The following is a 1,072-nucleotide window of genomic DNA, read 5'->3' on the forward strand; positions in this document are numbered from 1 at the left end:
TCATTCACATCTATCTCCACGGAATTCATACGCCCACTCTTCACAGTAAAGGAACTACAACGTACTTATGATGGCTGCCTTCTTGTACGTTTCACCTCATCTCCTACTGCACTGGAGAACAAACATATCCAACCCAAGTCTTGACATCATCTTCAACTGCTGTGTATTTATGTACATATACACATTTATATAAATACATGCACATACACACACACCCCTCAACAACCCGTAACCAGCCACATAAAGACAACCTTTCAGAAGCAACAAAACTTATCTTAGAGTTTCTCATGGTGCAACTCTGTAGCTCCTCAGCAAGTTCCTTCCCATATCCTATTAAGAATTAACTTCAGAGAACACTGCTATGTAATGGCCTCAGTTCAGACCCACATCACACTACCATGTAACTCCTTGCAGACACTCCTCCTTTCAGTACTTTACTTCACACTTTATCTTTTCTATTTGTGTATCCCCTTATTCTTTTCTCTCTTCAAATTAACAAGGCATACACATTTTAACCTGTATTCTAATGCTCCTGAACTACATTTTTTCCCCTCTCTTTTTTTAACCTCAAACACTCCCAAGTTTTTGTAACTTGAGCTCTCAGAACAAACACCGGAACATTTGCTTTTAGCAACCCGATTATAAACAACAAAAACGAGGCAAGCTACTTTCCTTTCATTTCATGCTTCTGACAGCTTGGGCACCACACACAGATCACCTTCCTTTTCTCTGTAAGCCAGAAGGGAGCGGTGCGTGTTGCCTTCCAGAGCAGTGCGGGCCCCGCACCAGCGCCCCCGGGCACAGCACCGCCGCGGCACCACACCGTGCCCTTCGGGTACCAGAGGTACCAACCCGTTCTTCCTATGCAATCCCAGAAGGAAAGGAGAGCTAACGCGTTACGGCGCGTCCTTTCAGGCGGCCGCAGTCACTGTACTGAGACGAACTTAAAATGCGAGCTTCAAAACACGATCAAATGGCTCCGCTCTGACAGACCGCGAGGTAAAGCGCCGAAACGAACCCAGCGAGGAGAGAGCCCGGCGGCGCTTTGTGCGCTCCCGCGCGGCCGCCGCCT

Source organism: Meleagris gallopavo, chromosome 10, assembly GCF_000146605.3.
Source record: "Meleagris gallopavo isolate NT-WF06-2002-E0010 breed Aviagen turkey brand Nicholas breeding stock chromosome 10, Turkey_5.1, whole genome shotgun sequence".
NCBI classification, from domain to species: Eukaryota; Metazoa; Chordata; class Aves; order Galliformes; family Phasianidae; genus Meleagris; species Meleagris gallopavo.